Genomic DNA, 25887 nt, shown 5'->3' on the forward strand with positions numbered 1-25887 from the left:
ATTTATCTTAAAGAAGTCAGACAGCTGAATTCATTTATTTAACTTGAGTACTCCAGTTATATGCTGTGTCAGGTTAACATTAATTAACCTGCACAAAGTAACCTGGTGTAAGAAGTCAGGGCTTCCCCAAGATGCAGTTTCCCTGGTTTGCATGAGTTTGTTTTCTTCTTTATCTCTGTCACTGTTTGGACATAAAAAATATGAGTTTCCAGCTCTTTGGGAGCCTTGTAAAATGTGATTTCCTACTCTTGTGGCTGCAGTGGTTGTTTCTTTCTGTGGTCGTGATTTGGGACCAACAATTTGTCATTAATTGCAGAAGAATGTTAGTAAATAAAGCAAGTAGCTGAGTCACCTGGCCACATACTGAGTGAGATTTTGGAAATAATCACCTTACCACTTATGTGGTGTAATAATGAATAGTGGCCAAATTCTGCACTCATCCTAAGCAAAACAATCTCCTTGATATCCACAGGATTTTGATAAGTCAGTCCTATTTCTGAACTCAGGATTAAGTAGTGAGGGATGCAGTATTTAATTATCATTTTGAAGATTATTATAGACAGTTGTAATACACTGGGAGTAGTGGATTAGCTTTTCAGGAATGGGACAAAATGTGTGACAATAGAAATATATTAAGAAATTACTGGGGAGGCTACAAGGTGCCCTGTTCCCAGTCTGATATCCTGGGAAGTGATGTGACTCAGCACAGAGAAAGGATGTCTGGAGCAGGGAGAATGTAATCAGAAAAATTCTTCTCTTTGGGAGACCCACTTTGGATATCAGATATCACTGTTAGCTATGTGTGGTTTATTATAATAAATAACAATAGTAATTATTATTTTTATTGAATTGTAGGCACAGGCCATAATGAAGTTCACATTATCTGAAATTGTCAGACACTGGGATGTGTATTACTTTCAAGTCATGCAGCTTGGGATCACACCTTCATCCTAACTCTGTTTCCTTTTGCTTAATCAGGCATTTTTAATAAACAGATATGCAATTAAAACTTTTAATTTCAATCCAAACTCTCTGAATTCTCTATATTGTTAATGTATTAAATACACCTTTTGTGTCCTGACAACATTTGCTGTTATTGATGAAGGTAGAAGTTCCATGAATTCCCTACACACGTGTAAGTCCTGACGTAGACAGGTCTGAATAAATGCTCTATTCATTTCAGAAAGCTGGTGCTTAGCACACTCCCTATAATGGATTCTGAAAAGAGTTCAACCTGTTTAAAACAACAGCCATATGGTTCTCTATAGTGGAGGACTGGCCAGGATGCAAATGGATGTGACACACATTGAAAATAGAAAGTCATTTTACCACTAAACATACATGCAGAGTTTTAAGAACAGTTTTGGTTTCAAGTCCACATTTGCTCAAATATATGGGGCACGGATATCTCATGTGAAGCTGAATTTTGACATTGTTATTTTGTATTACAAGCGCCATGTCCCAGCAAATATATCAATTTTTAATTAAATCTGCATAAAATATCTTGAAATTCATCCAGGGACCACTTGGGTGGAGTGAAACCTTGAGAACAAACTGAGCTTATGGACACAGCCTACAATCCTAGAGACGTTTGGGAAGGTGTGGAATAGAAGAGTAGTTGTTGAGCAAATACTCCCAGAAACACATTTGGCAAACATTGCTACTCTTCCAGGGACTGTCCACCCCCAACTCAAAGTGAAAAACAAATAAATTAACCTTGGCGTTGTCCTTGAGGAATGAAGATCAGTCAAAATGATTTCTTCCTATGGATGCCTTGCAGATCATCGTAATGACAAGTAACTTGTCTGGGCACAGTGACAATTTGTGGATTTTGTCTATGGATGTGAAGTTTCACTGAACATGGCACTCATGAATGCAGATAAATTCTTTTTGGATCTAATTCCACTATGGTCCACTTCACTACTAGAGATGGGTGTTAAATGTTAAGATGGAATAAAGCACTCGGCTGTTCCAGATGCTTATTCAAAGCCATTTGAATAAACCTAGCTGAGGTAAAGCAGCCTCAAGAGAACAAGTTCTTTCACAGGATGCTTATTCTTCTATTCCTGATTAAACCAGGAAATGTGATATTACACTGAGAAAGTAAATGAAATCGAGAGAGGGAAATCAAGCCACTTTTTGAGACTTCATTGGTGAGGGTTGTCGGAGAAGTGAGTACTTCTCCCATTACCAATCTACACAGCTCAATAAAAAGGAAGAACTACCAATTCAAGGTTCATCAGTGTAAGACAGTGTCATAACTGAAAGAATATTTATTCCCTAAATCCCTAATGATTATAGAGTTGCATAGAGTCAGTACCTTAGTGGTTCTTTTATTATTCTGCATAAGGCACCAAAACAAGAAGGGTTTAAAACACAAATAATAGCATTAACAGGGAACCAGTGCTGGTTTCTTCTGTGCAGCTGCTGCATTTTCTAAGATCATCAAGGGTGCTGGCACTGGAGCCTCCTGCTGGTGCAGTTTCACCTTTAAGGCGAAAATCTCTGGATGTCCTAGGAGAGACATTTTTGTACATGCCTATGAGAGAGTACACAGAGTTTACTCAGTGTAATACACTCAGTAATACAGTGTAATGCACTCAGTAATTACTCAGTGTAATACATACTGAAGAAGGCACAACTTCTTCTATTTAGAAGCCTGTTCAAACATACATTCCATATGCCCTCGCTTGCAGGAAGCTCTAGCCTGTCCATTCCATTTACGGTGAAATTTGGAAGGGGTATCTTGCATGTTTTCCTTAATGACATGGTGCAGGAAGACCTTTTGTTTGGTCTTGTGGATGAATATAAAGTTCATTTGCCAGTACATCATCAGCAAGCACAGCCACACTCTGTGTTCCAGTTTGTCCATATTCCATGTGGCTGTGTCAACACAGCACCAAGTCCAGGATAATATATTTAGTCACTGGCAGGGCTTTCCCATTTGGTCTTGGCATGGTATTAACCACAAGGCTTTGACCACTTTGGAAAGAGGACAGATTGAGCTTGTGCCTTTTCACCATATGTCACATAAATCCCTGGAACCATTGCAGTACTGGGGTTGGTTACTCTTCAAACACCTTTTTCATGTAGTTGCTTATTTCCTTAATGCGTGGTGTTCTGCTGTCCCCCCTCCTCCTTCCTCTCAGCAGCAGAAGCACAAGGCTAATTTTGATATAAAGCCTGGGGCAACTTGTCAAAAAGTTTAAAATCAGATTTTTGATGTATTATATCATCGTGCAGAAGACATCTAATATATTTCATTTGATGTTTTTTGCTGTGTTTTTCCCTCCAAAACTAGGTGGAATGGATTACTTGTGTTAATGACTTACATCAGCACTAAGCAAGTGTCCTTTTAGAAGAAGCCACAGAACTTGTTCAAGGTGTAAGTAAAGCAATCAGCCCTTTCCCATGGTAGCAGAATGCCTAAGATGGTTGTTCTGAGAAGAGGTAGGAAGTTTTTTCAAGCCACTATTGATGATTTCTCTTCCACCTTTCCATGTCGCAAGCAATGACTAGAATACCTTGTCCTGTTCCGATCCTATTTGCCACCTGGCTTTGTTCCTAACCTCACATTTGAAAGAGGAATGGACAAGAAAGTATCTGAGCCTGAGACATGGTGAGGATGAAGGGTATATTAGTTAGTTACAGCCACAGTGCAAATAGGAAAACTGAACAAATACGGTTTATAAATGCTTCTGGTTTAAATAACTTATATCTCACTTTTGAGAACTTTTCTCTATACCTTTACTCATATTTCACCAACAGCAAAATTCCACAAACCCCTTTGTGGGGCAGAGAACTTTTCATTTTAATAAACCTTCTCAAATTGATTTCTCCTGTGGGGCATTAGGCCAGGAGTATGTGCAAAGCAAGGACACAAAAAGAACGCAAACCAAGACATGGGTCAGCCAGCCAGGCAGCTCACACATGCTGCTGAGTTCTGTCCCACACCACCAGCACGCAGTACCTGCAAACAGATGTTGAATGCTACCTTAGAGATCCAAACAGGCTAAGGATCCTTGGACAAGGAAGGAGAAAGTGGGGGAGCAAGCTGTCTTTCCTTCACTCCTGTTTATCCTAGACTTCATTTAGCAAAATAAAAATCAAACAGAACTACGGAGACAACATACTTGCGTGGTTTTCCAAAGTCTGCTAATCTTAAAATTTTATCTTGGATAAAGAGAACTGTTTGTTCAGAATTCTGGCTTTTCACCCAACCACTTCACTGCCTCATTTGCTGACAATAAATAAGATTAAGAATAGATATTGTTTGTACTTTCCAGTTAGATGTACCGAACCACAGAGTTAAGGAGGGCGCGGTTCAATTCCAGAAGGCACTTCAATAAAAAAATGACATATAACCCCCCCACACATTTGGCAGCAACCTGCAAAGGGTTAATGAAGGACCTATTTGCCTCCCCCATCTGTGAAAAAATGCCAATCAAAAAACAGCTGCTATAAAAGGCTGCAGCCCAGCAGGAATAAGAGTAGTAGGTGGGGAGGTGTTGGAGAAGCAAGCTGTGGGAGGCAAGCCTGCCAAGGAAGGCTGGTGGAGCTGGGAGGGGTGGGAAGGCTTGGTCCCTTGCTTGTTCCATGCTGCCTTGGAAGCTGAAAGAGAAGGTGGATGTGGGGGTCCCTGCTTTCCAGCTAGAAGACGGAACTTACAAGTCCCATATGTTTGGCCCTGGTGCTGGATGTATGACCTTCCAGGTTTTGGGGATTACTCATTTAGAAAATTGAGGTGTTCACTGGGTGAAGTTTCAGGCTTAGTAGCTTCCCTTTTCTCTCCATCACCAGCTGTGCCAGAAAGCCAAAATATCAACAGAGAGTCTGAACTGAATGGGTGCTCTTGGAAAGGAAGCAGGAACATGGCCCTCATATGAACTTAGGCTTTCTGTAAATCTTTCCTCTGTTACATTCTTTAGTTCAGCTGGTACAAATCTGTCCATAAGGGACTGAACCCCTGTAGGTGTACAACTATAATTGTAGGCTCTCATTAAATTAAAAAAGCAGATCTAGGGGAAAAAAAGGTCATTTAAATTAATATTAGCTCAAAAGTATGCACTGTACTTGGGAATTGAAAGGCTTAAGGGAGTTGGAAAATGCCTTCAGCAAAATAAGATGTGATAGAAACGATGTGTCAGCTATCAAAGACATTTACCAGGAGCTGAAAATGGCAGTAGGAATACATTAATAAAATGAAAACAACAGCTAAAGGTGTTTGGTAGCTTATTTCCTTTATATTTGTTGAAGAGCAGGAAAGATGATATGAGAGAATAGGGAATATTCCTTGAACTTGCTCATGTCACTCTCCAGTGAACCTGGTGTGGACTTTGTCAGTGATCTGTTTCTCAAGTGCTTAATTGTGTACTCATTAGCTTTACCTGTAAAATAGAAAGAGCATGAGCCAAATGGCAGATCCCCAGATACATTCATCAGGAAACTTCACTTGTGTAATTACAATTAACCTTCCTGCATGTGACAGCAGTGGGCTGGGTATTGGAACTGTCTGCTGATCCAGTAAAAACCAGGGAGCTCTCCTGCTTGTCTGAGGGATGAACCTGTTGAGATTGGAATGGGGAAAAGTCTCCTTGCTGCTTCTTGCTGTTGCCCAAAGTAATTTCCTGCTGGGGCTTGTGCTTGCTGTACTGAAGTGAGACTACTGGAAATGTTATTGTTGGTATAGATTCTTTAATTTCATTTGTCCTGCATTATTTTGCTATCTCAGTATTGTGGAGTGGGTCTCCTGCCTTGGGTGGAGTCCTTGCCTGTGACAACCACCCCTCTGCCAGGTTTGTCTGAGGCACTTGGTGTCTCCAAGGTCTGTGCTCAGGATCATGGAGTACCTGCAGCCATCCTTTGTTACTCTGCCTCTGTGGAAAGAGAAACTTGCTGAAGGTTGTGATCCTGGAGGAAATGGGCCACACTGGGCAGAGCAAGGATTTATTCTTGAAGAATGGTGATTTCAAGTCATAGGATGGAGTTAGGGTCCTTGATTCCTACTGAAGCCATGTTTCTCTCTGGTTTTCATGAAGAAATGAGTTTAGAGTTTGCTGATGAAGATGAAGTAGCAGCTCTTGTAGGAATATCTGCTGCTGGTATGCAGTCATCTCTGCTGCACTGAGTTTCCTCTGAGCTCTGTTGTGTGTAGAGGCTTTCCCTGGCTCCTCTCCTCCACACCAGCTCAGCACACTGGAGTAGCCTCTCATGGGTCTGTGATATTCACAATATTGAATACAGAGCATAAATGACATGTGTATTCTGTAAAAAAATATGGCAAAGGCCATCAGCTGAGCTTCCTGTGAAGACTGCAAGATGTATTAACAGTGATGGTGACTGACCAATTGCTTTCTCTGAACTCCTGCTTCCTTTCTCACTCTATGACTTTGCCAGGTTACTCCAGGCAAAGTCCTGACATCACATTTCCTCTGCTCTTTTCAGTATTCCATGCGTAGTTTCCTTGTATTTGTCCATAACTTTGTTTAACACCTTTCCTCGCTGAAGACTTTGTTGGTAGTATAATAACCCACCCTGGATTTTGAACCCCACTCTTCATCAATTTCTGCTGTTCCATAATGTATGGAATGATAGTTGATTTCATCTAGTTAGTACTGTTGAAGAAAGCTACTTTGTCTGCACCATGCACCACTTAAAATAGAACGCTGTGTGTCATGTTTAACAGTATTGATGGTCCTTTGTGGAGCTTGATATGCTACTCAGGCATTTATCTGTGGTCTGAAGTTGAGAGTCTTGCATCTCCTGTAGCATGAGACCTGAGCTGTTGATATGTGTACTCCCATGAGTAGGCTAATTCCAGGATGCATGGGATGTTGGAGGTTTCCCTGATGGGAGGTCACTTAATACCAGTTTGCTCTGCAGGTTTTTAGATCTCAGGTTGTGCCCCATTTACAGCAGCTTTACACACTACCTGTGTGGGGATTGTTTTCTGGCATTCACAAGACCTGGAAATATAAGTGAAAGCTAGGACAAGTGTGACTATGAAAACAGGGTGTGAATGTGTGATAGAAATAGTGCCTGTGACTTCAGAAATGCTGAGTTACTCCATCTGGGACCACCATGGTGTTGGCTTCCCATGAATGAGAGTCCCGAGGGTTATCACTTGCTGCTGCCCCAGCAATTCTAGGAAGCTGCTCTAGAAATTATCTTCATTATTGTGTTTGTCATGTCTGCACCTCCATCCCTTCAGCTGCTTGGGAAATATCTTGGCCAAGACATGCCTGACAGGTGGGGAAAAATCAAATGAAGCAAAGTGCTGGTCTCTTCCAAAGTCGGAAGTGTTACCACGTTGGCTGAGATTGCAAGGTTGCCATGTTAGCCATATAGAAAAATGGCGTGGAAAGGAAAGCTTGAGTGTGCTTGGGAGTTCTCACAGTCCTGTTTTCGTGTTATTTGTGTTTGCGACAGTATCAGCTTTTTCCACATAAATACCCGGAAGGCAAAATTTCCTTTTTTTTTCTGCAAAAGCTCCAATAAACAATCGGTTGGTGCCTGCTCTGCAAACTGACCCTCTTCCTGAGATAGAAATGTGAGGGCTTTGCTTGTTGTCAATGAGCCTGTCATGGTTTTCAACATGTTACTTTGCAAGAAATTCGTTTCCAGTGATCAGCTTATAAACCTGCCATAAGGAAGTGTGTTTTCACACTAGTCTAGTGTACTTCTTGTTTTCAAACTCTCAGGGACGTAGAAATACACCAGATTTTTGGCAGCACATGGTTTAAAAATCAGCACCAACGTATCTATTGAACATCTCAAATGGGTAAAGGAAAGGGCAGGTTTCATCAGGGGTCAGTAAACAACGAACATCTGCCTTGCCAATCTTTTCTTTTACTACAGTTTTGTGCAGTCCCAAAAATCCTTCAGACATATGTTGAACAGAGTTTCAAAGCACCCAAGCCTCCTGCTTCTGCTGATATTTTGGCCAGTGCTTAACCCTATGTAGTTCAGTCAGAATTTTTTTCTGACTGAAACTGAATCAGATTGGGCAGATTTGGAGTGAGTTTTGGGCTGGAAAATTGAGGCTTCTGATTCATTTTCAGCAGGTTAGATGTAGAATGGGCAGAAGCTCTCTAATCCTCTTGTGCAGCTACCCAGGAAAAACAGATGAGTGAAGTATGAACTGATGTTCTTCACCGCTCTTTGTTAGATCTTGGCATGTGACACTTAGCATTAATGTGCTTATTATAACACATCCCTGCCCAGTGCAATCTGCCCCAATTGGCCATAATAAATAGTTCCACAATGGTCTCCAGCCAAGTAATGTTTGACCTACTAATGCATCTTCCAGTGTGCCTCGGAGCTCCGTGGTGCCGCACGGTGTAGGACACAGCAGTGCTCTCTGAAGGTCAAGTGAAGCTACAAGGAATGGCCATCTGGTGACCCCTTGCTTAAAGCATCATTCCCTGAACATGCAGCCAGTTGCATTGCCAGCAGATGCATTGAGTTCTGAGCCTGGGTGCTGTGATGGTGTTCAGGGAGAGGAGTGATCCCCACAAAAGAGGAGTAAAGCCCACAGGAGGCTTTACTGGGAGAATGACAATCAGCAGCACACAGCAGGTCAGCTCATGGATCACCAGGAGGATCTTGCTCATGCTCTGCTCTGTCAAAGCATGAACAAACTGAAATGTGTGAGTCATCTTTGGGAAGAGTCACAAGAGAATCAATTGCAACAGCCCAGTGTGGACATGCTTTGCTTTTACTTTCTAAAACCTGACAGGCTTCCAGCTCCTGGCCCAAGTTCATTGGCAGAAAATAAAAGAGGCCAACAGCACTATTGGAGCAATTGAGACTTAAGCACCGTCTCAAAAGCAGGTTTTGGTTGTGTGGAGGTGTGTTCGATCCTTGCTTAATCTGCCTGAAATATTAAGTAGTGCAAATAGTGATGCTCATCTTGGGGAGAGCTGTCCACTAAGGACTGAGCAGAAATTCATTGCTCAATGTCCTGTTTAGTTTCATTAGATATTCTGGAACTTAAAACAGTAGTTCCACTGTGTCCGAAATGGATAGCCATGTCTGAAAGACAGGTCTATAGATTAAATGATAGGAAAAAGGAAATCACAAAAAGGCCATAAAACCTGAAAAAAATTCTTAATTTCTAACTAAGATCTGATTTAGGTGGGACAGAATGTGCTAATACATTGCCTTTCATCCTGTACTCTTTAATTTGTCCAAAATACAGTAATTATATAACTACACTGTGCTGATGATGTTTTTCACCTACATTGCATGTTTTTAGGCAACTACATGTTGTAGTAGGGTTGCAGGTTTATGCTTTTTAGATCTATGTGGTGCTCCAAATGCTGCTGGAAGAACCACTTCCAATCCATGGCTTTGAAATAGAAAAGGAATTAGAAATATTAAGATGAAGTAATGTAGGATGGTTGATCAGTTGTTTTTGTGGAGGGAGGAAAACACTGAGTAACTGAATTATTTGATTATTTTTCCCTATTTTGTATTATTTAATTGCCCTTTGTGGCTCTGCTGGCAATAAGCTGTTGGTCAGATTTCCCTTTAAGATAGAATAAGTCTTAAAATTATTTAAGTCTGGTGAAAAAACCCCAAAACTATGTTTTCATTATTGTTTGAGAAGTATTTGCTTGCCTTTAACTTCTATCACACACACATTGAGCTTTTATAAAGGAGTCTTTCTGATGTGTTGTAACTTATCTCTGTACCAGTCACAGGTTTAAATTTGCATTAACTGACAATGTCTAGGAGATTTTTGCTTCAGCTTTCTTGCTGGCAGAATTTTGTCACAAGATAGAGAAAGAATCCCATACCCTTTAAGCAGGGAATCAATGAAATTGTTCAGCTAATGACTCAATAAAAAATGCAAATAATTTCACTGATTGATAACCTGAGTTTTGCTGACCTTATCAGAAAATAAAATAGTATTTTTTTACTCCTGTAACCCGGTCCAAAATAGTTCTCTCCCAACAATAGCTGGTCATATCTGAAATAGAGTGGAAAATGTTGTCTTGTGTGAAAGCAAGTCCAAGCTCCTTGAATCCTCCTAAGACTCAGTACTATATGAACAAGGATTCCATATCTGAGTAAGATCCAAGATGGCAAAATGTGGAATTTTCTTTCACAATTAAGGGTTCTCCTTCTCTTTCATGTTTTTTCCTCCTAATTTCTTTTTCAGATGCCATCATGCAGCAGTGAAAACACAGCCACTGCAGGTCCCTGGTTCCCATGCTCTGATGTTGATTTCCCCTTGATGCCTGCCTGCAGAATTAGAAATTTTGTGATTCATTTTTATGAAGTCTAGTACCCTGAGCAGTGACCAGAAGGGTGGGAGACCATTTTCTCATGCATGTGAAGCAGGAAGCTTTTCTTCCTTGGCTATTTGAAGTGCAGAGACAAGACAGGCACACAGACCAATAGCACAATGTTGTTATCTGGTCTGTAATACCAAGATTCATCTGAATTTCATGTCAGCAGAAAGCCAGATTTTATTTGGGAACAGCCACTTACTCCTGGGGATGTTGGGGGGTACCACTGCCCTTGAGTTGTGGGACATGACCAAAACATCTTTATTGTGGATCACCCCACAGGGGTGTGATGATGCTGAGCTGAATGATCCTGTCACAGCAGTCTTGCTCCATTCCAAGGCTCTCTTCCTACCAATTGCAGGAAATCAAATTGTACTCACAGAGCCCAGCATTTCAGTATCTACTATATAATTCTTTTGGTACTGTAGTGAGACAGGCTTGTATTAATACCACCTCATCTTGGAAGCCTTCAAAGCCTGTCAGTATGCCTGATAGTGTTTGGCACTTAGATATGACAGTGAATGGTAATTTGCAAGTGCCTCAAATGGACAGAAAATAGTTTTCATTATTTTTACACGATTAGGAGTAGTGTCAAGCACCCTGTAAGAGCTCAGCTCTTCCTCAGGCTGTGGTGCTCCCTAGCAGGTGGCTGTGAGTGGTACAGCCTGTCCCATCCTTGGTGTGGGTCCTGAGAGGTTGAGGTCAGTTCCTGGGCTCAGCACTGACCTTCTGGGTGACCTTGGGTGGAGGAAGCAGCTTGTTTATTGCCTTTTGCAAAACACTATGAGAGTTACAGATGGAAATGCTGTATAGAGGGATGGCATGACTGTTGTGTTGATGGGTGTTGGGGAAACATGGGTTGCAAAAGAACAAGTGGGTGTAATGAAGGAGGAAGAGCAGGAAAGTGGTGGAGAAGGTAAGAATTTGCTCTACTCTGCTGCAGTGGGACCTGGGTGAGGATTATGGGTACCAAAGTACTCATGCCCTTGGCACCAGGACTTCTGAAATCAGTCAGTATCCTCTCGTGTTGGCTTTTGCTACTTCTCTCTGCAGACCAAATGATGTACTCTGCCTTTGAAGAAGCTGTAATTACAGAAGAGCCTGGCAGCACTTTTCTGTGCTGGTAATGGATATATCAGCACTTCCACAAACTCCCTTGTGAGGGATTTACAGTTCTGCCATTAATATTAGCCAATCACTGGATGTATAAGCTGCTTGTCCAAAAGTATTAAAAAATACTTTTAAAACAAGCATAGCAAATTTTACCAGGCCTTGTCCAGAAACAAACTTGCACTGATTTGATAAAGAGAGATTTTTAACTTAACTGGGTTAGAGTATTACTTTTTTGTATATAATTGTTCACATCTGGTTTGAGGGTGACTTATTTCAGCCTATTCTGACAATAAATCAGTGTTTATGCAGAAATTTGGTAAGGATTCCCCCTTCATGCAGAGCATCCCCTCTGCTGAACAGGTCTGGTATATAATGGGCTAAATAAAACAAGTTTCTGATCATACAGGTGAGGGGCAGGACACAAAACCAGTAGGGATTTGGCCAAATTGGTTTTGAAGATAATTTTGAGGAGCTAAAATACTACTGACTGTGTGCAGCCACAGCCCCAAACTGAAGAGAGGAGAAATACTGAAGCTCCAGCTATGTTGTTGCTATCATAGTGTTAAAACCAAGAGGAAATATCAGAATCTCATTTCAATTTAACACACAACAGCACAAACATCCTTTTATCCTCTCCCATCTTCTTTATTTCATTGGGTAGGCATCACACAACATTTGACTTCTATTTCTCTGAGTTTAAAAATTACATGCATGCTTAATGGAATAAACAAAATCTTTGAATGTCAGAGGTAAAGCTGAAGGCTTTTTCTGGCAGATAGTCTTCAGTATCAGGAATTCATGGTTCAAAAGGCACTTTCCTCTAATAACACAGTCTGAGGCAGTGTTAATATGTATGGCTTTTCCCATTCTGAGAAAATACTTCTGGCAGGAAGAAGGGGGACAGAAGGAAGGAGAAGGAAACTCCTTTGGTGTGGAGATTGTCCTACAAGTGAGGAATATGAAACAATACAGGAGGCTTTTTACTGTCATCAAAGCGACTTAAAGACTTTTACTGTCATCAAAGAGACTTAAAAAATCAGGTCAGATCCTGGGATGTCCATAGGATGGTAGAGCCTGGGCCCTTGGGCCTTTCCCAGTTCCATTTTTTAGTTCCTATGCTTTGTAATACCTTTGCCCAGTAATGGCTTTCACATGGAAATCTTTCTGCGCAAGAACTTCTCTGCTCCTGTAGTGCACAGTGCAATGGATTCCAGTGGTGACTTTACTCAGCACTAATATTAATATTTATTGCTACTGCTATTACTATCACTTAAAAGATTGATTAGAAAATGGAGAAGCACATTCTAAGAGATCCTAGCAGGGCCTCTTGATCAGCTCTTAATCAAGACTTAACTTGATTTGTGGCTGGCTTTTTTTTTCCCCTTCTGTTTTTAGTATCTGAAGACAGTCTAAGTTGGAGCTTAAGAAAGTATTCAGATTTTGTCCGTCCAGGAATACTTTTTTTGTGGGATATGCATTTATAGTGAAAACTGGAGTGCTGAAATCCACATTTAACAATATTTTAGCCTGTAAAGGTGTGGCTTTTTCCTTGAATGTCAGCACTTTTCTTTATTTAGGACTAAAACATACTGAATTCTTTTGTTGGTGTGGTGAAAGAATTCTTGTATCCTCCATGAGCTATAGCTGTAGCCTCTCCCCTCCCATGAAGTTCCTCTTGGTGATAAGCAATGGTGCTGATGAACAGCTGGAGGAGAGTTCTGCTTTTCTCTTTAATGCAGCACAAACATAGCAATGAAAATGAAATGGCACATAAACACAGCTTTTGTGAAAGTGGCTTGATGCTGCAACTTCAGAATTTCACAGCAGTGCTGCTCACAGAACCATTACAATAAACATTGGTGGGTTTCTAAGCACTGTAAGATGTAATAATACTACAGCCATGGTAGTCAATACTGGCGATCTAGTAACTTGCTGAAGAGTGTAACTAAATAGCAGAAATAATTGCATGTGTGTCCCTGAACGTGGACTGAAGGGCCAGAGAGAAGCAACTGAAAAGGTGGAGGATGTCCTGAACCCTTGTGATATTGCTCCAACAATCTGATTACAGCAGCCTTCATGAGAAGATATCAATTTGGCCAGCAGGAAGGAGCCAGAGCAGAGCAAGATTTCAGAATGAGAAGCTTCTATGAATTTTGTGTGGAGCTTGTGCTCTGTGTGGAAAACCTTTCCATGCTAATGAAGATTATCCTGGTGCTTCAGCTGCACCCTGTAAGGCAAAGTGATGGAGGTCCCCATGGAGACTGGGACTGGAGGGACCGCTTGGTTGAGTTCACACAACTTAATATACAGGAGGATGTTTCTCAAAATTCAATCAGTTTAGTTATAATTGAACAACATGGCAGACTTGTTAGACACTCAGCCCACTTCATATTTAATACTTTCAGAATTAATAACTGATTCAGCTTGGGACATGATGAATGTCCATGTCAAAGCCTGAGCATATCTGGCTTTTGTTCCAGCATATTCCAGAGACAAAACATTCTTTTATGACTCTACTAGTCTATGCATTTTTTTAAAACAGAATAAAAAGTCTTGGCAGAAATCCAGTCACCAGAATGATATTCATTCCAGGAATATTCTGAAGACCACTGCTTGCTGTTCAGCCTCCTGGTATTTGTCAGTTGCTTGTTCTTTTCACAATTGAGACATCCTTTCTTTATTTTTTTTTTTAATTTAAAAATTATGTGTGATTTCAATTTCTTTTGGTAAGAAGAAACAAAGTCTAATGAGAAAACCTATTTATTTACCTGTATTTATTCACAAGCCATTACAGACCTTTGAAGCTAGAAAAAGCAAGGAGGCTGTAAAGGCAGAGTGTGATAATATATTTCAATCTTTATCCCTTATGAAATACTCAATTGCTACCATTACCATTCTCTAGAGATAAACTTAATTTTCTGGAGAGCTCCAGAAAAAGTGAAAGACCCGATTTTTCTGGTACAAGTGGTTGCTTACATATTCTGCCTATGCTTGGAGGTGCAACACCAAGTATTAGAGCAGCTGCAGCATAACGAACCTTGAAATGTCCAGAAACAACTTCAAAGGTGGAATGTGCACTAGAGAACACTGGGTATATTTAGCAGAACTTGAAGAACCTGTCCTGTGGCAAAAGAGGAGTCAAAACCATTCAATCTGCTTTGAAGCTACTATGATTTACAAAAATAAATCTGTAGTCACTTTGAGTTCATTAAATTAATGATATTTGAATAACAATGCTTGGAAAAAGAGAATTGGGTTCTTAACAAAATCAGCACTCCTTGAAGCTGGTTCAATTATTGATTTCTGGATTGTGGCATTTGCAATAACTCAGAAATATTGAGATGTTTTAAAGCAGCCTTTTTATTTTCATACAGAGATTGCAGAGCTGCTTGTTCAGCAGAACAAGAGAGAATGAACTCTGCATCTAAATATATACATAAATGACTAGGCTTTTAGTTTTTCCATCAAAACTGTTGCTTCAGTCCCCTTCCTTTTATCAGAAAATGTATTTTAACTTATGATTTCATAAAGACAAAAATATATTGATGATCATCAGTGCTTGGAACACCTTCCTATGAGAAAGAAACCTTAATATTAATGTTGTCATATGTAAACTGGCAGGGATCACACTAGCAAGGCTTTGCTAAAGGGACTCCTCCAAGGCATCAGCTTGTAAAATTTTTTGTTATTTTAGAGCAGAAAGGGTCAATATGACCATCTATGCCTGCTTTGTGGGTCGTGGAAATGTAGCCATTCCTTTTGGATGTAGGCCCAAAGACCCTGTCTGTCCGACATTTCAGTGCTCTCATTCCCTTCAAGTGATTTTTCATCTCATAAAAAATAATAACTTTTTGCTTCAGGAGTCCTGCATGAGCTTAAAATTAAGTCCAGTCCAAAGAAAGCTCTGATTTTGTAATCAATGCATTCAAATGGAGAAAAAAAATGAACGTACAGCAACTAATTTTGACCTTTGACCAGTATATGTAGAAAAATGATAATGGGTTTTTCTCATAATTTTTAGGCTTCAAATCTTCAAAAGGATTTTCTTTCATTTTAGCTCACTAAAAGGCAGAGTACAGATAGTGGATGAAGATAGAGAAATTTTGTGACACAGTTTATGGAGGAGGATCTGACTAGATGCACAAATGATCCCTCCTGGCCTTAAGACTGCTGAATTACTTCATGCATGCTAACCAGAGTTTACAGTAAATCCATGCAGTGGAAACTAACAACATAATGAACCAGGCTGGAACACTTTGCTATATTGCTTTTTATTATTCCACTTGTAAGGAACAAAATGTCATCTTGAACGATGTAACGAGATAGCACATTACAAATCACCTTACCTATGCTCTTCTAAGACAACTTTGGAGGAAAAAAAGGCAGATATTCCTGTAATGGCTGCTGCATTTGTAATAATTAAGAGTCAAGGTATGTCATTGGGGTGGTACTGGTGCGCTTCTGTGCAAAAATGATGGGTTCCTATTCCAACTCCTACCTATTGCTCACTGGCAAGCTAAAACAACACTGCATGCTAAATATAAGTGGCTAGATCCTACTGTGGATCCATCTGCAAACATACCACGTGCCAGTTGCTCTAGGTAGGGTGTCTTGGCATAGACATCTGTTTACAGGGAAAAGCCTTTATTTTTTTTTTTTTCTGCCCTAATTGTTTCCATGTATTTCAGACTTGTGTTTCTCCCATTTCATGGACATGAGAGCAATTAGCCAAGAACTTACAAGCTCAGCAGAGTTAGGGGAGTAGTTTATAAACAAATCAAGGTTGCTCACAAGGCATGTTTTCTCAGATCCGGTGAAATGGTAAATACAGCCATCTCCCAATTAGTCTGACCAGCAAGGGGGAGATGGGATAAACCTGGATAAAGAAAACACAAATTCTCCAAAACACATGGAAATGAATCAATAAGATCGCATGATAAAAGCACAAAATGCGAAAGGTTCATGATGCTTTTGGCTTACATTCCTGGGTGCTAACGAGCTCCTGAGCTGGGAAGTCTGCACAATGTGCTGCTCTATACCTTAGCCCAAGTCTACCACATGTGGCATAAACATTTCCCTGGCTCCTCAGCCCTAAGAAATCCCTTTCCTTGGTGAGTATGATGTGTTCATACACAGGGCTGTGACCAAGAGCAGCGCTGCTCCTGAATCATGTCTGGCTTGGCCTCTGTGCCAGCATCACCAGGAGCCACAGCATCACCAGGAGCCACAGCATCACTGTGCCATGCCCCCAGGCTGTGGCAGGGTGGGTCCAAGCTCCTCTGCTGACACCACATCCTTCACCCGCTGCACAGGCACCCCAGCCCATGGGGGCACAGCTCACCCCAGGCAAGGCTTTCCTGGGATCTGAGCAAATATTCTTCTATCTGCCTTCTGTACTGTTCTTGCTCTTCCATACTTCTTTAATTAAATAGCTTCTGTCTGCTATTCTGATGTTATCTACTTGCCAGTGCTTAAACTGACATTTTCATACAGTTCTCTAAATGCACTGCATCAGAATTCAGCCTTGGCTTACGAAAATGGGTTTTTCTGAGCTCTGAGAAAAATGTGGTGGAAAGAGTCTTACAGAAAGTTTACTTGTAAAGAGTAACATTACCCAGACATTATGTGGTATCTTAAAAGCTGCTGACCTATGGCCAAGCAGTGTGATGGTAAAATGAAGTATACTAAATACTAAAACCATAGTTTGTGTGCATGTATATAGCAAAAAAACAAAAAAAAAACCACCAACCAACCAAAAAAAAAAAAAAAAAAAAAAAAAACAAAAAAAACCCACCAAAAAATTCACTTCAAGGAGTTGCTGCTGTATAGATTAATTACTCTGCAGCACTTCCTTTCAAAATAAGGATTTATTAGTACTGCAGATTTGGAACATGTAAATATTGTTAATTATTCCTGAACACTTATATATCCACTCCAAGTTACTACACATTTTGTTCCTTTGGTACAATATCTGTTCTCATCTAGAATTGGTACATTTAAGTATATTTTGTTTTTTTGAATGGACCCTAAAGAGCTAAAGCCATCTGTTTTGAATGGGCAATGATATCCCAAAGTATTTTTTCAAACCCCAAGGTCTTATCAGGGATGGGATTTTCTCTTTCTGCTGCTAATGGATACCAGTTGCCCGAGTGCTGATGGGAGCAATCATGGAGGTTTATATGTAGCACACAGCTGTAAAACAACCTGGATCTTTGTGGTTCCCATGTCCTTATGCACAATTCCCTGTGGTTTAGTGGGCATGGTGATATTTGGCCAAGGGTTGGACTTAGTGATTTTGGAGGTCTTTTCCCACCTGTCTACACTGCAGGGCTCCCATCCAGCATCCTCCTGTAAGCAGCACCAGTGGTGATGCAGGTAGCTCCACCGGGCTCTCAGAAAGTTCATCTTGTGACAAAGGTTTGGAGAATAAGTCCTTGAATATGCAACAGGAAAATGTCCCTGTTTACCTGTTCCCTTGGTAAAGTGAAGTTTTCTGCACTGATGCTGAAAGTTTTCAGAATCAAGCCTTTGTTGGTTCTGTCATTGCCAAACCTGGGGAGGATGGGGCTGATGTACATCCACTTTGTAAATGTCTGTGGAGTTGTTTTTTTAAGCAGATCCAGGTACACATAGAGTAGTCATCTCCTTAGCACCGAGCCTCTGCAGCACTCTAACCCTATACTTTAGTCACTACTGACAGGTAGAGGGCAAATTTGCATAATGAACTGTTTAAATATTCAGTTTTATCAAGGCTTCAAGGCACTATTTGTCCTCCGCATCTTCAATAGCTAGTGACCCTATCTAAATCAACATCATTTGTCAAATCAAATTAGGCTTGTTGTTAATTTCAGACAGTGATGTTCATCTTTTTGATGCTTTCAAACAACTCTGAGGTAAATCCCTGTGACATAATGCTGCTTAGATATGCTAAATGAGTCACTTGTTCAATGCTGCAATTGTCAGAAAAATATGAAACTTAGCTCTAAGGTAAATATTGTTGGGTCACTTGAAATGTATGCAAATTTGACATTTCTCTGCTGATTAGCATATCTACACATCAAAGTTTTCTATATATCACATCAGATATTTTTGATTCAGGAGAGTTAAGGTCAGTGGCACTTGGCATACTCTTTACTTTGCATCAGACAAGATGAGAAATGAAAATCTTCTCAGGGAAACTTTCCAGCTCAAACCTTACTTTGCTGAAATAAGAACATTGCAGAGGAGCAGGGGAAAATAGCACAGGTTCCTGGTTCTCAGTTTATAACTAATAAAAGAACATAAAGAGATTATTCACTTAACTAATGAATTTCAAAGGGGGAAAAAAAAGGGAATCGATCAGAAATTTGGGCACAGAGACAGTAAAAAGATTCTCTTAATCACTGCAGTGAATTTGCCTATATAAAGTATAGATCTAGCTATGTACGTGTTTGATTTTGAAATTAGCCTTTTAAAGTGAAAAAAAAAAAAAAAAAAAAAAGAGGAGCTATGTCCTGTTCTTTAAAAGCTGAGTTTTGATTTGTGTCCAATATGCATCAGTGGGAGTTTTGCACTGTCCTCCCACAAATCTACCTGCTCCTGATGGAGTGCTGCAGCTCCCAAGTTCATTAGCTCTGTGATTGCTTCCATAGATCCTAATATAACTGGTCACAAGAGTTAATTGTTCACTCATTTTTGCACATCAGGCTTTTGGAGATCATCAATAAGTTGTCAGCAGATTCAGGTCACCAAAACTCTCTGTGCTAATCCATTGTGTTCCATGAGAGATGGGTCTTGGTTTGAGCAGCGCTGGGCTGCCGTGTACCTCATCACAGGATAATTGATTTAACCTCTCCAGACTGCTGACACCCAAAAGGATCTGTGTCCATGCAGGTAAGGAAGCACCCACAATGTAGGCACTGACAATTCCCAGCATCTGCCTGGAGAACAAACTGAATGCATGAGCACAGGCACCTTCTGCATTGCTGCACTGGACTAAGTCATAGAGATGCTTTTTTATTCTTTCCAAAAAGAGCTAAGCTGTCTCAACTGCAGCATCCAGTGAATGCCAGCAAAAATTTGTTTTAAAAATAAAACAAACATTTTTCAAATTATTGGAGCAGAAAGATGTGTCAGACACCACTAACATATGTTTATTTTTCTTTTTCTCTCCTGGAACTGAAGCATGGCCAAACTCTTCTTCCTTCTCCTTTATATTGTGTGAGTATGTATAGACAGATATAAATTTTATACTTACTCTTCATGGAGATTTTACATGCTAAATTCGAGAAATGAATCCAATGATGAACTTATTAGAATGGACTTATTAGACTCCAGAAAATAAGACACAGAAATGCTGGTTGATCCATTATTCCTTCAGGGCATATAGCACCACTCAACCACATTAGTAGTTGATGTTTGATGATAAATCAATAATAGCTTTTATCTTCTAAGTAAAAGATATTTTATTCTCTTCCGTCTTTTCTGTGATGGCTGAGATAAAACCAGGAGCTGCACTCACATTCTTAAGGCAAGATTTCAAAACTATTTTGGTGTAAGATTCGCATTTGCAAGCTGCCCATGCTTCCCATATTGGCAATGATTTTGACAAATGTAAAAAAGTCACTAATATTTTGACACTTTCACTGCCCAACTATGATACCAGCTGGCTGTGAATTCAGTTATTCATTGTTCTGCTGTATTTTAAAGACTGGTCCAGAGCCAATGTACTGGACCAGCTCCATTCATTCATTTTCAAGATTGAAGTTTCAGCTAACTGTAGTGGCCATTTTTCAAATAGATCTGGAAACCTCTTCCAATTTAACAGGATCATACAGAACAGAAAAAGTCAAGTGTGCTAGTAGATTTAAAGCTCTTCCCTTCAAGGGAAGGAATACATGCGTTTCAGCATGAATCAACCTAGTCCTCACAGGACTTCTGACTGCTCTCAATTCTTATTTTTTTTAAAGTCATGACCAGTGCTTTCTTCACAGTAAAGCAAGCAAAACCCTAAAATCTTTATGATGATTAAATTAATTTAAAATAAAACTGAACTAAAGCATAACTGTTCTGAATTCTTAAAATGAGAAATCGTCACACTGGTCTCATGCTGCCTGAGACAGCAACTCAATCTGTAATTTTAAAGAAACTAAAAAGAAACTTACATATTTTTGGCTTCAGATAGGTAAATACAACTTTAAAATAGACATGGATGGAGCTCTTGGAAGTCCTTTGTGCACTTGCAGTGCAGACTAGAAGTACAGGACCCTCCATAAGTCCAATCTTTTCCTATTTAATCATCGTGGAGAGCAGATACACATCTAAGTGAGCAGGTCCTTTTGAAGTGCCCTTCTTTAACAAACATAGTAAAAATGTGCTCACTTCCTAAGTCTTCTTTATTGTGCCTGCTAACGTTTTACACTATTTTCCAAAGTCAGTAACAATATTCATCCCTCTGGCTTGTAACGCACTGATTAAAAAACAGATTGCCAGCAGTCATCTGCTATTGTCTGGCTTCCTAAATTCTGTTTCTGGTTTAATTTACTTGATGGTTCCATGCACTATTCATGAGTTCTATAATATTCCAAACTTTAATTTCAACAGATTAATTCTTACTAATTATTCAACATATGAACCTGCACATGAGGATTGTACTGTATGCACCATCCTGAGGCACAGAATGCAATGTCGAATCGTTTTCTGATTTCAAGTGGAAAACAAACTAATTATGTGGAAATATGATAATATATTGTGCTGCAGGGACCAGCCCTTTGTCTGTTTAGAAATGTTTGCTTATGATCGGCTCCCTGTGTTATTTCTTCCAGGAGGAGCTGCCCTTTCTTAATGCATAAACATTATTGACTGGTCCATGATTCTTTACTTCAAGAAAGCTGATTTACATAATTTTATATTACTTCCGTCTGGTGGAAGCAAACAAGACATCCCAGGAAAGTAATAATTGAGCTAGCTGCAGCAATCTTCTGGAAAGATAAGACACGGAAGTCCTTGGAAATGAAGGATCACTTATTTCTCTTTTATTTCTCCTGCTTTTTTTTTTCCTAAGCTGTCATGCAGCTTTACCTCTGCGCTGTTTGATTTGATGCATATCAGCATCCAGCACTTCATCACAGCATGGGGTCCAAATCAACTATCAAAAACCTGAAGTAGAACACGCTTTCTCCAGTCTTCTGCCAAACTACCCCAGACAAAGCTAAGTGGCTGATACTGGTACTGGGAAATACAGGGATACGGGATAATTCATTGTTTGGGAGAAGCACTGTGAAGCCCTGCTATGGTCATTGCAGCTGTCAGCCTGGTCTGTGGTATCCAAGACTTACCAAGCTTAAAAACTGTGGCAGCACACCAACATCTTTCTGTAATTCTGCTCAGCTGAAAATGAAATTATTAAATCAAATGTAGAGGATGGGACAGAGGGAGAGTAAGACCCCCCCTCAAAATAAGCAATAGATTTTTGCTTCCCATGATATGTGAAATGAGATATGTGCTAGAAATTGAAAGGTTGAAATATGTTTTCAGGAATTAATCAGCACAGAAAACTATAAAAATAAAATAGAGGATTGAAGTTTCTCAAGGGAACCTACTCAGTAATGGCATTAAGAAGCAAGGCAAGACTCTACAAAAACAAACACCAGCAATGATAGGGGAAGATAAAATCTGGACCCTAGAATGACATTTTAATAGACCTTGGGTGATACAACATTGTTTAGCATATACCATAATACTTAATTCCCTCTAGAAATCCAGCTCTTAAACAATGGGGAGGTTATCTGGCTTTCTATCCTTCCATCTTCCCCAGTCATTTCCAGTTTATGAGCTTTACAGTTTTTAACACATTTCCCTATTGATCCCATTTTACTTTTTTTACTTTATGATGACAAAACAAATGCAGATCATCTGCTCTCTGGTTTATTTATATTTTTGCTATTTTTGCTACTGTGTCTTGGCTAAGGCCTCAAGCAGACCCAGCTATGTGTCACTAAAGTTAATAAAACCCCTGTTAACAAATTCCCACTCTAGGATCAAAATTTTGGATCCTAAAGGACATTATTTTTGTAATTTTTCTTTAGTAACCCCACCAAAAGTTTACAATTGTATTTTAAAGTGTACAAACAGAATCAATGCTGTGACACAAAGTTATTTTGCTTCTCTCTGAAAGAATATATTTTCTTTTTGCTGCCTCTGTACCTGAATGTTGGGTAACAACAGGTTACCAATACGACTCTGCACTTACCTATCCCACCCTTGCTGCACAGTTCTGTTTGAGAAGAAAACAGATGAGGGATGGAAAAAAGAATAAATCTTGGGATGAATTTGTTAATTTGATCCAGCTACAGAGGGGTGAGGACAGCCCAGGAAAAATATACATACTCAATGAGTAAGGTCAGAGGGGAATTTTCAATATTTTATTTCAGATCCAGCATTCTGGTTTGACACAGATCTAAAAAGCACTATCTTAAAATACTCTGGTATGAATTTCCTGGTATCAGCTAAAGGTGGTTTTGTTCAAACTTAATGAAGTGATCATGGAATGAGGAGAAAGATGGGGGTGTATGGATGTGATGGTGAGTTTTCTCATTTAATTTGAAAATTATCTTGCTCCTTTGCTCAGAAATAAGGGGCTGTGGAAAACTTCCTTGGGAAATGGCTGCAGAGCATCTCTTACTGGTATTTAAATACCTGAAATGTAAATATAACTGTTCATATCATAAACCAGCAGGCTGTGTTTTCTCTGTGCCACATTATCTTGGAAAGGCACTGCAAGAAGTAGAGGAGAAAGAAGGATGATTCCTTAATCCCAGGGTGTACCATGGATCCTGCTACAGCCTGCAGCTGTACCACTGGCTCTAGGCTGTGATCTCATCTGATCTCCAGCTCAGCTGAGTCAGAACAGGGAGAGATGGCAGAGAGATGTTCCTGAAAAAAACCCAAACCTGTGATGTTTCCAGAGGTGAGAGAACAGTTGGCTGGGGGTTGGGTGGGATCCCCCTGGCCAAGGAAGAGACCTTTCTGCCACCTCTGGCCCCAGACCTGCACCCAAACCAGTGATGCCTGCTGGCAGTCTGTGGTGGGGGGGATGCCAACCACACTGAACTTTTCCTCTTCCTTCCTATATGCCTGTCTCTTCATGAAAGGATCATTTCTCCCAGGTGGTCTTCAGCAGCTTTACTTTCAATCTCCTTGGATTGTGCTTCACTCCTTTTACTGTATCACCTCATCTCTGTCAGCAAGATGAGTCTTGAAGGACATTTTCTATAAAGGACAGGTCCCCACTGTGATTTTCATCACCAACTCCTAAAAACCCCAAGGAAGCCAAGAAATTATACAACCTCAGCCACCTGAATAGGGCCACAACTTGCAGCCATGCTGTTCCCAGTGCACACAACACCTCCCTTTACACAGAATTTATGGATATTGGTTGATCTGACTACTCTATCAGGAATTGCCATAAATAAAATTCTGAGTACATTCAGATTTACTATGTACATTTTTTGCAGTGGGTTATCTGGTGCCATTCGTGCTGCATTTCACTGGAAAGAAACATGCTATGGTTAATAACTTAAATGACCCACGCTGAGAGACTTTTGTTGAGGGAGTGACTGATCCAAAGCCTATTGAAATAAATGTGAAGAATAGCCTTGTCTCCAGTGGGCTTTGGATCAAGCCCAGATTTATGTTAGTAATATACTGTCTCTTTTCATAATTTTGCGAGAATGGCTTTTTCTTTTGTGCAACAAGCCATAGTGGGGGGGAGTGGGGAAGAAAGCAAGGCAAAAAGAACCACAGAAACCGTGCTAAAGGAATTTAAAATGAAAACTGCATTAAAAATTTAATATGTGAGCAGAAACAGACTACTTTGCTCTGGAAGGGTGAAAGGAAGGAAAAATTATTATTTTAATATGTACCAGGCAAGGACAAGCACAAATGTGACCACGTCTGAGAACAGCAGAGAGCCACAGCCTTGGCTTACATTGAAAAGTTCTGGCAAATATCTCAGTTTAAAAGAAGGTGTGAGAAGGAAAGAGCCAGATCTGGCACACCAGCCCCTTCATGTTTGTGTGAAGCTGTACCACACTTAGCTTTTGAGACTTTTTGCCTGATTTGAATGCATATGTTTGATAAAAGGAAATTACATATTTATGTTTACTCCTTACGTTACTCAGTCTCCAAAGGGTTCAGGGAGTTGGTACAAAGGGTTCTGTGAGCTTCTGGTTCATTCTCACCAAAGTGACCTGATAACTGAGGGTTGCACTAATTACAATATGTAAAACTAAGAGTACCTGGAGCTCATGAGATGTGCATGTATCTCTGAGTGGGGAAGGAAAATTTTCTCATGTGAGTACAGTGAGTTTGGGTTGGTTTCAGTGCAGGGACCTGTGGTCATGCAGAGACTACCAGTGAGATCTGCTGTGTTTCACCTGGTCATGTTAGTCCACCTGCAAGCATCACCTTGCCAAGTGGGACAGCAAAGAGCATTGCTTCTGTACATTTTATCTTTTTTCTAATGGTCTTCAATTGTCTGATTTTTAAATTTTTTTTCATGGAGAAAAGCCATCTTCTAGGGGCTAAAAGAAAAATCATTAGAAAATCTGGTTGTGCCTTTCAGAATTCTCAATATTAGATTAGTTTCTTAATGAAACTGGTTGTGCCTGTCAACAGTATCTATATGGAGACTTCTGGAAAGAGCATGACTGTGGAACCTCTGCTAGAAAAAAGTTCTTCTTTGGGTGATTATTCCTCCTAAAAACCACTGTGTAGTCAAGAAGGAGATCCATGAAAGTGGGAAGATGCAGACATACAAGTCTAGGCCATCCACATTAAACACCCAAGAGGGGGAAACAAACCCCCTCATTTTCCTGCAGGAGTAGACATGAGTAAGGGATGTCAGTGCAGCTATGACATCTGTTTACATGGGGATTTTATGCACCTGTTCACTAGGCAATAACAAATGCTTACCATGGTGGTAGCTGTATCACACGGTACATATGCTGCTTCTGACATACATAACACCTCTTTAAGGAAACACATGGCCCCATATGTCATGAGAACTTGTTTACATTCTACAATACAGTAATGGAAAATATGTTTCATAATAAATGTTTTCATCATTTTTGTGTTTAAGGAAAGAATGGGAGTTTTATGCCCTAGCTGTCAAGCTGAGTGTCCTCCCTCATTGTTCTCATTGAGAGATGTGTAGGTTTGGAACAAACTTCCTACAAGCTTTCCAAGTTCAGGGAAGCCAGGATCTCAACTGGTCAGTTGTAATGGCTGATGCTCATGAAAAAGGTAAAACTGAAAAGAAAAAATAATAAAAAGTAAGATTGGGACATTTATTTAGGTGTAAACAGTGTATTTATTTCTTTGGTTTGTTATCAAGCAACTAACTTCTGGTGACTTGACAAGAGCAGATGTCATATATTGCCTGTGTAAAGTTCTTGGGACACTGAAGCCACCTCAGGAAGATTATCCCCATCTTTATCCC

This window comes from Lonchura striata, chromosome 9 (genome assembly GCF_046129695.1).
Source record: "Lonchura striata isolate bLonStr1 chromosome 9, bLonStr1.mat, whole genome shotgun sequence".
Taxonomy (NCBI): domain Eukaryota; kingdom Metazoa; phylum Chordata; class Aves; order Passeriformes; family Estrildidae; genus Lonchura; species Lonchura striata.